Consider the following 13,638-nt stretch of genomic DNA (forward strand, 5'->3'; position numbering starts at 1 on the left):
TTTTTTCGGGATTTCGGTATTCAGCCTTTTTTCAGGAAATTCGGGATGACACCCTCCTGTCCCCTCTCTCTCTCTTCAACAGACAATGTTGAGAAAAAAATATAAATGTATGAAACTTTGTGTTTGCTAGATATTCGCAATTCTTATAATATCACATTACTTGCAGATTTTTGTATTTCTGTAGGTGGAATAAAAGAAAGAAGAGAGGGGGTGTACACGACGTCCGACACTTAATCTACAATTGCATGTTCAACGTTACTAAACACTTTTATTACTGAAACAGTTAGATATATCAATAATGACAATGTAAACTTTTTTTTCAAATATCGAACACTAGTTCCCAACTTAATCTCTAAATATATCCGTTTGGAATATTTTCCCCCATATTGATAGCTATTTGAAGTCAGTTCGTAGGACCTCAATTTTATGTAGGCGTGGCAATCCATCACTTTTATCCAATCAACTGTCTTTTATGATAAAGATTGGCGTGCGATTGTAGTTGAAACAATGTAATTTATATAATGACATTTTAATAGTTTTAAGACCCAGTTACATCAACATCAAAAGGTAAATGTACTTTATTGAAGAAGCTGTGGACTACTGGTTCAAAATACAACTGATTTAGACAGGTTGCTTTGTAACCACTGTCATGATGTTGGGTGTAAATATATATCAATGAACCTAAAATAAAGATACCACGGGTACAGTTAAGTCTGCATTACATTCAGAAATTGAAAACGAGGATTGGTTGACATCTAAAAGTTTTACGAAATGGCGATGATTTCAATTTTCCCAGCGTGAACTTTCCATTTCAGTGAAGTGATAATCCAGCTGCGCCTGCACAATGAATATATATATACGATACGATACGATATTATAGGGCTTCCTATCCAATTTCTTGATAGAGGGTTGCTGCTTGCAAAGATGCTGTTTTACCAAGGGTTTCGAATGGTAAAGTTGAATGCATCCCGTTGAAAATTTTACGGACCCTTTGCCTTGTTTTAATGGGTTCGTGTTTTTAACAAACTTTATAACATAGCTTTCAGTAGTATATTAAAGTGCGATCTTTGTTGGCTTTCCGTAAGCGCAAGGAAACATGATAGATTAATGTAGGATTTTTGAATTTTGCATTTCGAATTTTGAATTTTGAATTTCGAATTTTGAATTTTGAATTTTGAATTTTGAATGATCCTTCTCGACTTTCGTACTTTTCTAATATTATTAAATTGTAGGAAGAAAATATGAGTTCAAATTTATAAATGTTTACATCTTCATGACAAAAGAGGGAAGCAGATTTTTTCTAGCATTTTGTAAAAGCTACATGATATATACTTAGTAATATAATGGTATTCGTCACTGATTTCCATCGAGACGCAGAGAGGACACATCCTTTCGCTCCTAGGTAAATTGCGCCGTTTCCTGGTATCTACTGGCAATCGGTGACTACCACATCCTAATTTACAAAGGATCTGCATGGTGACATTTCAAAATGGAGTTTTGAATATTCTATAGCACAATACCTCTAGAGACTTGAACATTTCTGAATACTATATTTGTATAAATTTATCTTTTAGTTTTTGAATCCATATTGACGAAAAGTCAGATTAGTAATGCCAATTATCTGAAATACCACAATCATCTGAAATATTCTTTATACATTTTAGCTACTTCGATTCATTACCATACCCTGTGTAATAAAAGTATAAAAATGTATATGAAAATGAGGAACATTTTGTTTCGATTCCTCTAACCAATCAACACCAAAAATGTATCATACGTTTCTTTATGTGAAGTGATAAAGGAACTAACCCTCGACCACCATATACAATAAAGCAGGGTGTTTATTGCTTCAAAAGCAATATAGTTTTACAAAATCGTAATTGCATACTTTCAAGAACATCTAAATATTCAAAACCCCAGATTTCTGATTCAAATAATTTGACAGTTTCTACTAGTTTTTCAAACAAATAAATTTGAATTTCAACGAATCAGTATTTTTACCTACATTTCTTCAATAATCCATACATAAATTTGGAAGTTGTTTTCTTTTAGATACTTCTTGTAGATAGATATGGTCCACTTTTATTTCTTTATATCCTACATTTTGAAAAAAAAATCTAAATTTTGTTATCAACATTTGCTTAATGTATCCATACTAAACAATATAGTTAACAAATATCAAGCATTAGTTGTAAATTTTCAACAGATTCTGATAAAATAATGGTATATTGTACATGTACTCTTTTAATATTTTATGTTATTTAAATATGATTGCAAATCATTAAGAATTGTAAAAATAATACAAGGGAAAAACATGTTCCTATCTGACTCCAATTTTAGAAAGATTTTCGATGTTTCACTGTAAAAGTTAAAACACGATTTTACATTTTCATAAATATTTTATATAATTCTTTAGAAATTATTAGTTATATTTGTTTGAACATATTTAAAAAAAAAATGAAAAAAATCCGTTAAACAGAGTAAAAAATCGACAAAACAACACTAAACTTAATCTTTCTGTGAGAGAGAGAGAGTTATTCAAATAAATGCATATAGAAAAAGATATGCAGAAAGAGTATCCAAGACGAAAACCAGCTTACTTTTCATGCAATCATTTACATTCTTCAATACAAAAAAAAATAATGTATTGTTAAAACACTTCCAAAATAAGATAACTAAATAATAGGTCTGTAATGTTTGTGGTTCATCTTGTCTCCTTTGTTTTTGTGAACTGGTATCATGTTACTAAAAACCATGCTTTAGGCAAAATTCCTAAACATAAATATCTATCATACTATACAAAGATGGACAACACATTCATTAATTACTTTATCTTCACCTGGTGCTTTATTTTTTTTAGCATTTTTTAAACCTTTTTTACTTTATCTGTAGTATTTTTCTATTCCAAATTTCATTTAAATTTTTCCTTATCCATGTTATTTTGCATAATATTATCATCTCTTTTGTCATATTTGTGTTCAATCGAATCTTTGAAGAAATTCTAGAGAAATATTTAATTTCTTTCTTTTTCTGTCATGATCTAAACATTTTCTATAACTTATTGGAATTTTTCTTCTTTTTTTGCATGTCGTGATTGATGGTGATAACATTTTCGTCCATAATATTCTTATGATAGATTTAAGCAGTTTTAACTCTATATTCGAAGAAATTTGACTCATAATGTTTATATAGACGTTTATCTTTCCGAAGATCTATTCTAGCTTTCAGTCAGAACTACACCATAACTTGTTTGATTGATTTTTTGCATTTTTAAAAATATTGTCCATTTTGTCAAATTACAAACTTAGACTAGTTTGGATTCATCAATAGTTGATTTTTGTAAAACAACTAAATCCTAGATATTTGTTCACAAATAATTTCTGGAAAACTGATTGTGGCTTTTCAGTACAAAAATCAAAATATGAAGTAACAGTAAAACATGCAATGCAATGGAAAACTGCATATTCGAGCTACAAACATGATGACCACTTACTTGAAACAAAGAAATGAAATATAGAAAAGACGACACCTGATATGAAAAGCATTTTTAAAACGTGTGCATTACTAAGGAAAACAATTGCAAAGTTTTATAGAAAAGATGTCAATGTAAATCTAAACTGACAAATATGAAAGATGGTTATTCCAAAAATAAAATTATCTTAAAGAAAATGTAAACATAGAAGGTTATATAAACATTTATTTTTTTTGAAAATTTTGGATTACAAAATTACAAAAATACTGTATTCGGAAAAACGATTATTTTGGAAAAAAGTGACTATACGATTTTTTAAAGACAGGGTGGGAAAAAGTAGACACATGCATGTTGAATTTAAGACCCGTTCCAACTGTGCGTAATATGGGGAGATTAAACAAAAAATTAGGACGATTTTTTGTGTATTTGTAGCCGCACTATAAACGCTCTTCGATATAACAATATTACTACATTTTGTACCTTAAAATGTAAATTGTAAGTTAAAAAAACAAGTTTAATGGCATGAAAGAAAACTTTCTTACAGAGCTGCGATTCACATCTAAAAGTTAACTGTCGTATAAATAAGATGACAACAGAAGACTTACAAGTCCTTACATCTGACGTCATAATAGTGGTTGCATGCCAGACAACTTGTCAATGTCAGCCTTACTTTAAATAGGGTGTGCACAACTAAGCTTTTGATATGAAACAACGTTCGTATTTGTAACAACAGCATTTTCAAAGCAAAACTATGGTGGCCGCATGCGGCCATTTCGCCTTTTCGCGTTTTCTCCTTTCACTTTCACGCGAAATCGAGAAATCGAGAAATCGAGAAATCGGGAAATCGAAAAATCGGGAAATCGAGAAATCGAGAAATCAAGAAAGCGAAAACGAGAGAACGCGAAGGCGAAAACGCGAAAACGGGAAATGCATTTCTCGATTTCGCAGTTTCGCTTTCTCGATTTCTCGATTTCCTGATTTCCCGATTTCTCGATTTCGCTTTCTCGATTTCTCGATTTCCCGATTTCTCGATTTCGCTTTCTCGCTTTCTCGATTTCTCGATTTCCCGATTTCCCGATTTCTCGATTTCTCGATTTCTCGATTTCGCGTTTGTAAAGTGAAAGGAGAAAACGCGAAAACGCGAAAAGGCGAAATGGCTGCATCCGGCCACCATACAAAACAACACTATACTAAAGTTTGTTGCAATGGGATAGTTCATTGGCTAACAGGGACAGTTTGTCACGCCTTCATAAGATCATGACCAGGCGATGTAAAGCAAAAGATCATCCCACATGTGATTAACTAGACTTAAATGTGAGGTTAAAGTTAATTGGTGTTATTCGCTTTAGAATAATATGTATGAAAAGGCAGATCTATTTTGATTAAATATCCGTTAGTATTTGTTTCTTTTTGTCCTATTTACACAACTTGATCGCTATTTGTTTCTTTTTGTCCTATTTACACAACTTGATCGCGATGTATTTCATGAACAACATGATGGTTTATACGGCAATGAGACATCATCCTAATAACACAATAAACCAAAAGAGACATTTTGTGCATGAACTAAAACATAATTAAAATATGATATTAAAGCTAGCTTAAAAATCTAATGATACTTCCGGCATTTTGTCATATTAAAATAGGGCGCAACAGACGAAAAAAGTGTATAAGACCATCTTTGTTTTTTTGTTAAATAAGTTTGTTTTTGTTTAGCTTTCAATTTTCAGGTCATTTCAACTAAAAACTTTCATATATAATTAATTAATCTGTATCCATGTGAGCTACGGAATTGTGTAATAGGAAATATTTGACATTTTGGTCTTTTCCAATAAGAATTTTGGTTATTTTCATATTTAAAAAAAAAACATGAAGTCTTGAAATTTTGCCTCAATATAAAAATACGGAGATGTGGTATGAGTGCCAATGAGACAACTTTCAATAAAAATAAAAAGACCTAAGAACAAAAATGTAAGCAACTACAGGAGTTCGTATAAACGATACTAAGGAAAAAGAAAATTTTAAAAATAAGCTCTCAGTTTTCCATTTAATACGCTACCGGCAAAAAGATTCCATTCGGGGTCACATTTCAATGACAAATACAAATTGTATAAACTTTTACAATAATATTTATGCAAATTTCGATAGAATATTCAATATTCGATTATTCTAAAAACTTACTGAAACTGAAGTATACTTTTAATGTTTTAAATCTTGCATTCTTTGTGGTTTTACGACATAATTTGAATTCAACAGACTGACATTGCGTGCAACTCCTTGTTGTTTTTTTTTTGCGGAAAATTATGGTTTTTTCCTCATCTTTTCTTGACTTAGCTATTTAATATTGGATTACAAAATTACAAAAATACTGTATTCGGAAAAACGATTATTTTGGAAAAAAGTGACTATACGATTTTTTAAAGACAGGGTGGGAAAAAGTAGACACATGCATGTTGAATTTAAGACCCGTTCCAACTGTGCGTAATATGGGGAGATTAAACAAAAAATTAGGACGATTTTTTGTGTATTTGTAGCCGCACTATAAACGCTCTTCGATATAACAATATTACTACATTTTGTACCTTAAAATGTAAATTGTAAGTTAAAAAAACAAGTTTAATGGCATGAAAGAAAACTTTCTTACAGAGCTGCGATTCACATCTAAAAGTTAACTGTCGTATAAATAAGATGACAACAGAAAACTTACAAGTCCTTACATCTGACGTCATAATAGTGGTTGCATGCCAGACAACTTGTCAATGTCAGCCTTACTTTAAATAAGGTGTGCACAACTAAGCTTTTGATATGAAACAACGTTCGTATTTGTAACAACAGCATTTTCAAAGCAAAACTATGGTGGCCGCATGCGGCCATTTCGCCTTTTCGCGTTTTCTCCTTTCACTTTCACGCGAAATCGAGAAATCGAGAAATCGAGAAATCGGGAAATCGAGAAATCGGGATATCGAGAAATCGAGAAATCAAGAAAGCGAAAACGAGAGAACGCGAAGGCGAAAACGCGAAAACGGGAAATGCATTTCTCGATTTCGCAGTTTCGCTTTCTCGATTTCTCGATTTCCTGATTTCCCGATTTCTCGATTTCGCTTTCTCGATTTCTCGATTTCCCGATTTCTCGATTTCGCATTTCTCGCTTTCTCGATTTCTCGATTTCCCGATTTCCCGATTCCTCGATTTCTCGATTTCGCGTTTGTAAAGTGAAAGGAGAAAACGCGAAAACGCGAAAAGGCGAAATGGCTGCATCCGGCCACCATACAAAACAACACTATACTAAAGTTTGTTGCAATGGGATAGTTCATTGGCTAACAGGGACAGTTTGTCACGCCTTCATAAGATCATGACCAGGCGATGTAAAGCAAAAGATCATCCCACATGTGATTAACTAGACTTAAATGTGAGGTTAAAGTTAATTGGTGTTATTCGCTTTAGAATAATATGTATGAAAAGGCAGATCTATTTTGATTAAATATCCGTTAGTATTTGTTTCTTTTTGTCCTATTTACACAACTTGATCGCTATTTGTTTCTTTTTGTCCTATTTACACAACTTGATCGCGATGTATTTCATGAACAACATGATGGTTTATACGGCAATGAGACATCATCCTAATAACACAATAAACCAAAAGAGACATTTTGTGCATGAACTAAAACATAATTAAAATATGATATTAAAGCTAGCTTAAAAATCTAATGATACTTCCGGCATTTTGTCATATTAAAATAGGGCGCAACAGACGAAAAAAGTGTATAAGACCATCTTTGTTTTTTTGTTAAATAAGTTTGTTTTTGTTTAGCTTTCAATTTTCAGGTCATTTCAACTAAAAACTTTCATATATAATTAATTAATCTGTATCCATGTGAGCTACGGAATTGTGTAATAGGAAATATTTGACATTTTGGTCTTTTCCAATTAGAATTTTGGTTATTTTCAAATTGAAAAAAAACATGAAGTCTTGAAATTTTGCCTCAATATAAAAATACGGAGATGTGGTATGAGTGCCAATGAGACAACTTTCAATAAAAATAAAAAGACCTAAGGACAAAAATGTAAGCAACTACAGGAGTTCGTATAAACGATACTAAGGAAAAAGAAAATTTTAAAAATAAGCTCTCAGTTTTTCATTTAATACGCTACCGGCAAAAAGATTCCATTCGGGGTCACATTTCAATGACAAATACAAATTGTATAAACTTTTACAATAATATTTATGCAAATTTCGATAGAATATTCAATATTCGATTATTCTAAAAACTTACTGAAACTGAAGTATACTTTTAATGTTTTAAATCTTGCATTCTTTGTGGTTTTACGACATAATTTTGAATTCAACAGACTGACATTGCGTGCAACTCCTTGTTGTTGTTTTTTTTTGCGGAAAATTATGGTTTTTTCCTCATCTTTTCTTGACTTAGCTATTTAAATAGAAATATTAATTCAATGTTTATTTCATTTACTATCACTGGGTCCATTCTGCTGCTGGTAGACTGTTAGTTCCCGGGGAGTACTGACATAACTTATAACATATTATTTTAATTTGATATTCCCGGGCCCCGTTTATACGTAAGAAATTGTTAAGAAGCTAAGGTTCCAACTCCTTTAGGCAATGTTTACCTTGGATTAATGTGGCTATTTTGTTTCGGTCCTGTTTGGTCAGGTCATATAGCTCCTAACGTTTCAGCGTATTTACGCATTCCTGGCTTTTGAATGTTTAGGTTTAAGCGTTCCGGATGAAGGTAAATACAGCAAACGCTGAAGAAGCACAAAATCTATAAAGTGTTTATTTTGCATAATACGTATGATATTTCAATGGGCAATGTCTGAGTATTAAGAAAGCATGATTTCTAGATAAAAAAAACAGATTAATAATCTGTCGTACTTTTCGATAAGTGAGAGCATTTTTGATACTATATCAATCAGTATATGAATTTCATGTTTTGCTCACCTGGCTGTATGTATTAACGCTATTATGATACTTCATATGATAATTAATTTGCGTTTTCTCTCTGTACCAATTGTTGTTTTTCCACTATTTGAGGAAATGGACGAAAATTTAAATTTTAACACCTTCACAAAAAGATATTTAAGAATTGGTTTTATTGCATTGTTTGGTTATTTTATCATTCTCATATATCAACATCATATTTTATTCGTAACTGTAAACAGTTTACATAAATGAAAGTCACGACGGTCATTCGGTATATCGAGAATCGTGAAAGAATAAATAACGGTGGTCAAGCATTGCGATCGGATTTTGTAAGACCTTGTTTCGGATCGTGAAAGCAATCTAATACTCAAAATCTATACAAATATTCGTTGTATTATCAACCGGCGGAAAAAATCAGAAAAAAGAAACATGTCTGCCAAAGTGGTTCAACTTCTTTAATAATACGGTGCACTACGGTAGAGGGAAAAAATGCAGTACTTTTGAAGAAAACACAAAAGGCGACCTCATACGCTTGTTAGAATCATTAAAGAAAACACACAGTTTGGATCTACAATAGTCAAATTCCAATAAATCATGATATATTTGAAACTTAATCTTTTTGATTGTCAGATAGTACAATGAAATAGTGAAATGGAAGTTATGTTTTTCTTGGACAGGTTGAGATAATTGTTTATAAATAATGCTTTTGTTGTTTTTTAATCAAATTTGATCGTGAAAGATCAGGTAACGCGTTATTTTGATCGTGAAATCAATGTGTGACTTAACAAGTCTGTATCGGTTTTGCTCATTGTTGAAGGCCGTACGGTGACCAATAAATGCTTAAATCTACGTTATTCGGTGTCATTTGCAATCATACCACATCTTTTTTTATTTTTTATCATCAGAAAATAAAATATCTTTTACCATTGATTTACTCTATTATCTTTTATCGGTTGAAGCGTGTGCTATCTTAATAAAAACTTTTTCGGGGGGAGAGGGTTTATTGACCGCCACATCATTTTCCACAAACCCTTTTAAAAAACTAAACTAAAATAATTTTTATTATATTTATATTTATATACAAGTAGTACTTCCATGGTCATGCACTGAGAAAAAATAATGCAAAATATGTATGTTAAAAGTATAATAGCGCCTTCTATTCCTAACTAAAGAAAACATTTTCAATTATTAAGAGGTAAAAATGACTTGACATAAAGAAGGTAATAAGGCCATCGGGAGCTTAAGTTGTCCAAATCTAGTAATTTTGAATCTATAATGGTAAATACATTTGCAAATGTGGAAGCGAGAGGGGTCTAGGAGGCTTTCTTTGAAACACATTGAACGTTTGCGCACTGATATACGTCATAGTACCTAACCTGGTGGTGATCATTTCAACGTACGTACCTCGAGTGTGTTTGTGGTCTATTCCAGACAGTTACAAGTCTAGATTGTCAGTCTTGCCTGGCGATTCATGCATAACAGAAGACGCTTTTCTTTTGGACACATCCTGTTTCGCTTAGTTTGGAGATAACAATTAAGTTACCATACATGTAAGTGTTTTTTTCTGTCATGATATGTATCTTCAAAGAACGTTTTTAAATTCAAAAGGATAGTCAATTCACTTACTGTAAGCATGTAGCACTAGTTATAACACCGTTCATTTCTAAGTCAAAATCGTATATCCGGATGTAGGAATTCTACGAACTGTTAACTTTTTTTTCAGATCAAGCTCGGCGTATCCAATACAATAAAGGCAACTTTTTAATCGTATCATTCATTGTTCCACTGCCGCTATTTAGACATTGTGTGACATTAAAATATTTAAACACAACAAAATGAAATCGGGTATTATTTCTATTTACATATAAAAAATCATCAAGAAATTGTTCATACATTTTGACAGTCGTTTCGAAAATGGCACCCATCGGATAATTTTTGAAACTGGAAATCAGTTCAGAATGAAATAAAAATTCGAACACAAAAAGATGTTTCTCAAATTTTTTGATTTTTTTTCTTTTCTCAAAAAAATTCAGATTTTTACCGCAATTTGGACATCAAAAATCAATTAAGCATAGCATAATCTACTTAATTCAATTTTGGTCAAGTCCTAGAACACAAAATGTTTCTTCATATTTGTGATTTTTTTTATTCAAAACTATTTCTTAATTTCTATTCTTAAATATTAATTGATTATGAAATCCTAGCATATTAAAACGAAAATTATAGTTTGTTGATTTGTAACCGCATGTTCTCACATTATCACATGCTGCAAATTTATAATCTCCGGCATCACTAATCATTTCCGTTGATTGATAACGTTTGATCTTGTCAGTTTTATGGACTTCCTATTTTTTTAGAATTTGCCTTGGAGTTCGGTATTTATATTATATTTTTCCCATTGAAATTCTGGCTAAAAAAAGATATTTTTCTAAATTTATAAATTTTATAACTAAAAAGTATGACTTTATACATAAATGTTCCGCATGAAAAAAATTCGACAAGGATCTTCCCCTCTGATAGATATAAATACAGTTTATAAACATTATAAATACAAGATGGGGCATTTTTTACTTATAATAACGACATAAAAATGTTGACGGACGGGCAGCCATGCAATAATTACTTAATGGCAGGTTACAGACTAGTCGGTTTGGTCTCATTAAAAAACAGACCAAATGGCATTGAACAATCATAGCCTAACAGATTATTCTCTAACAAAAAGTGAATCGGAAAAAGTCATGGAAGTCCAGTATTTGGCTGTATCAATAACATAATAAATTTTCATATCATTACAAAATATTTGAATACTTTCATCGATTTGTGCAATGACAAATAAGCGAAACCAGATCTTTCACGATCCTTTTCACGATAAAAAAAAAGTGGTACCGACCTTTAACGATCAAAAATATGATATCTATACAAATATTTTAATTTTGACCTACTTTCTGATTAAGCTTCTTCAAAATGATTTTCAGAGGCATTTGAAACATTAATATAGAACGACCTTGCTCAGAGAATGATAATTAAGTCATTCATTCAAAGATAAAAATCATGTTTCGTTTACCATTTTTTTTATGTCATAGAAATGTTGAAGAGCAATCTGCCTTTTGAAGTTTTGTAAAAACGGGGATAATTTTAACTCTGATTTTCTAAGATACTGATCATAATGTAAGACCATTTTGACAGACAGTTTTATTTTTCCAAATTTGTCCTTATGATTCAATAAATTAGATTATCTATCTTTTTTTTTGACCAATTTGTATATATTGCAGCTTTGCAGCTGTGCAGCTTGCTTTAGAGTTTAAAATTTAAAATAAGATTTTGACGTTCTTGCAGAGTTTTATACAAAGACATAAAATACCGCTATAAGAAAACAATCAGAACAAGGCATAAACATACAATGAATTAAGGCGACATAAGTTTACCTATATTCGAATCTCGTAATTTGATTATACAAATCAGGAAACAAACAGAAGCAGAAGGAATCTCCTACTATCGTCGTCTATTAGTAAAATATTACAACAATAATATACTTTATTCCAAAAGCAAATACAACTTATAGGATACATATACATAATGATAATAATTTTATATGCACAAATGATAAGAATTTTTACAAAATATTCCTGAGTTACACAATATATAAATATAAAGGTGTACATGAAATAAAATACAATACATAATACAAAATACGAAATACGAAATACGAGCGGAGAATGATATACTTTATTAAACACAATATGTAAAAACAAATAAAATACATGCAATTAAATTCTAGGTTTTTCTGCTGATTTAAAAAAAATATACCTAAATTATTTAATTCGTTAATATTTCTGACAGATAACAACTGGATAAGGGTTCATTCAACCTATGCCAACATTTTGAAATTTAGGAATAAAATTGTATGAAAAAATTTTGGCAAAGGTTGAAAAATTTGTAACAGATTAAGTGTTATGAAAACATAAATTGATTAGGGCCTTATCAATTTACAACCATGCAGCTTAAACTTAGCGTTTAAGTGTACTCAATACAATTTTTGTTACATGTAATAGTGAAAATGTAGGTAATTGTATGTGTCGAGGATCTCTATTTCATTAGGAATTAAAATAAAATCAATGTAATAAAGTAATGGTAATAAGGATTTTTATAATTTTATTAAGGGAATAATCATCTATTAAATATATACCAGTGTCATTCTCATAAATAATACAAAATATATGATCAAAACATTTAATGATATTTCAAATAGATTCCTTCAAACACATTGATATACTGACTATCATGACTATAGCACTATTGAAACACTTATTTCATAAATAGTGACTTGTATAATATATTAATTATGAATGTTCACTATTAAATTCTACAGAATAAGATAAAATTCACTATGATTGTCACAAAAGTCACACTAATTAATATGTAGAAGATATGATGCTGCATCTGCCTAATAAACTGGTGTCCTGTTGTTATCATGGAGTCTCTGGTTTAGGTCAGCTAGCCTGGTGTCATTCAATGTACTTTACTTTGCGTTGACGACGTTTACCACCTGCTGAGTACTAGATTATTCTAAACTCAATTGGTTGCAGTTGTAGACCAAAGCGTTTCGCAGGCTTGTTTAAGTGAGAGGTTTAGCGCTATAAAACCAGGTTCAATCCACCATTTTCTACATAAGAAAATGCCAAGTCAGGAATATGACAGTTGTTGTCCATTCGTTTGATGTGTTTGTGCTTTTGATTTTGCCATTTGATTAGGGACTTTCCGTTTTGAATTTACCTCGGAGTTCAGTATTTTTGTGATTTAACTTTTTAAGTAGTATCAAGGACCTTGTGTAGATGACTTGGCTTTTACTGGGTAGTAATTCGTAGACCAGTGGGTAGATGGCTCCGTCGACGATAGCAAACTGAATATCTAACTGTGCATTTGCCATACTGACTTGTGAATGATTGATTTCCAAATTACAACTTAGGCCAACTAAAATTAATAAGTAGATTTTCATCCAACTTTGGGGGAAACTTGGGGCGGGTGGAAGGATTTTATTTTTAAATCCTCTGAAACCCTTTTGTAGGTTGTTCTTCATATGGTAGAACTAAGAGTTATTTGAAAAGCTTATATATAAAGACATATTAATAAGTAGATTTTCATCCAACTCTGGGGGAAAATTGGGGCGGACGGAAGGATTTTATTTTTAAATCTTCTGAAACCCTTTTGTAGGTTGTTCTTCATA

General features: G+C 31.2%; 1 protein-coding gene and 1 long non-coding RNA gene across 2 annotated transcripts in view; one reads left to right on the top strand and one right to left on the bottom strand.

Moving 5' to 3' along the window:
- Nucleotides 1-13,638, top strand: part of LOC127698254 (uncharacterized) — a 367,371-nt gene that overhangs the window by 282,480 nt on the left and 71,253 nt on the right. The gene's annotated exons all lie outside the window — the stretch shown is intronic.
- Nucleotides 1-13,638, bottom strand: part of LOC127698238 (trafficking protein particle complex subunit 1-like) — a 111,415-nt gene that overhangs the window by 28,444 nt on the left and 69,333 nt on the right. The gene's annotated exons all lie outside the window — the stretch shown is intronic.

The sequence above is a fragment of the Mytilus californianus genome, unplaced genomic scaffold, assembly GCF_021869535.1.
Source record: "Mytilus californianus isolate M0D057914Y unplaced genomic scaffold, xbMytCali1.0.p SCAF_4, whole genome shotgun sequence".
In the NCBI taxonomy this organism is placed as follows: domain Eukaryota; kingdom Metazoa; phylum Mollusca; class Bivalvia; order Mytilida; family Mytilidae; genus Mytilus; species Mytilus californianus.